Source organism: Myotis lucifugus, unplaced genomic scaffold (genome assembly GCF_000147115.1).
Source record: "Myotis lucifugus unplaced genomic scaffold, Myoluc2.0 scaffold_384, whole genome shotgun sequence".
NCBI lineage: Eukaryota > Metazoa > Chordata > Mammalia > Chiroptera > Vespertilionidae > Myotis > Myotis lucifugus.
In genome coordinates, this window is record NW_005871432.1 from 135,704 (window position 1) to 137,283 (window position 1,580).

Consider the following 1,580-nt stretch of genomic DNA (forward strand, 5'->3'; position numbering starts at 1 on the left):
GGACGAGAATGACCGTGTCTCAGGCAAAGCCCAGCGGGACCGTGTCCCGCCCCCCACCGCCTGTCCCAACGCTGGTCACTGGGAGCCTTCGGCACAGTGCCGCTGCGGCCCCGCCGTGCCCCTCCGGGCCGCGTGGGTAGGACTCAGCGCGGGTCTGGCCCGGACGGGGATGGTCGTCTGGCACAGTGTGGCTGGTCTCCGGCGGCCCTTCTGCAGGTGGAGTCCCTGCTGCTAGGTGGCCAGGAGCAGGTGCGGTTGGGCAGGCGTCTGGGAGGACCCGACTCTCCCCGGAGCCTGGGAGTGTGACGTGGGGGCCAGGGCCTGCTCCCCCCCTCCCCCCCGCCTGTGTCTGAAGGAGGAAAGCTGTGGGGCTGTGGGGGCAGCCAGGGTGAAGCTGCCGTACACACGGGCCCCACAGGGTGGGGGCCTCAGGGGGTGACTGGGCCTGGGCCACCAGGAAGGGCCTCAAGCAGGGGTCCACGAGGACGGGCACCTCAGCGGAGGTCAGGGTGCCCCCCCCCCCGTCGCCCCCCCTCCTGCCCCCTCGAAAGCACATCTGCTGTGACCAGTGCGTGGGCCCTTCCTACCCAAACAGTGCCGGTCCTGGGCTCGGAAAGCTTCAAGGGGGGGAGCATGGCACCCACCCTCGAGCCTGGGGTCCCCCAGGGCTCCCACAGCTCCCCTCTGTTACTTTGCTGTGTTTTGGTCTGCTCACTCTCACCTGGTGCATGTGTGTGTCCGTCTGTCTGTGCCTTAGAGACAGACAGACCTTGGACAAATCACTTCATCTGAAGGTCGTTTAAGCTCCAAACACTTGGACTTCGCCCCTTTCACAGGACAGAGATGAGAGGGGCTAAATGGTTGTGGGTAAGCCAGATCCACTTCCCTCCGTGCTCCAGGCACTCTTGTGGCCGCTAGGTGGCACTGTCCCCACAGGATCTGCCCAGTAGTAGGGTGTCCTGTGTTTGAAGGCTCTGCAGGCCGCTCAGCACCTCCTCCTCCGAGGGGGTCTGTGTCCCTGTCAGCCTCGGCCAGCGTGGCCGCTGGCCGCAGCCCCTGGTGGCCACACCTGGAGGGCAGTCCTGCCTGCGTCAGCACCGACATGGGCAGCAGAGGGTGCTCACGGGGTCCCCTGTAGAGTCCTATTTCCCCCCAAGTTTTGGCTCTGAGAGGCCCATGAAGCAGCAGTATCGTCCCTTTAGAAGCTGTGGAAGCAAATGCTCAGTAATGATGTGGGGTCGATGCCACCTGCTTTTTTAAAAAATATTTTTAAAATGTTAAAATTGGTTTTAGAGCGAGGAAGCGAGGGGGAGAGAAACATCACCGGCTGCCGCGAGCACTCACTTCACAGCCCGGCATGTGCCCTGACCAGGAATGGAACCCTGACCTCTCCGTGCAGGGGACGGTGCCCAACCACCTGCCCTTAACACTCAGAACGACGCGCTGTCTCCCACAGAACGTGCCCTGGGAATGGCATTTCCAGGCCGTAAGACGTCTGGAATAACGGGGTGGGGTCCCTTTCGCCCTTGGCCAGCTCCCTCGGCAAGTCTGAGAACCGCATGGCTGCGGGGGGGGGGGGG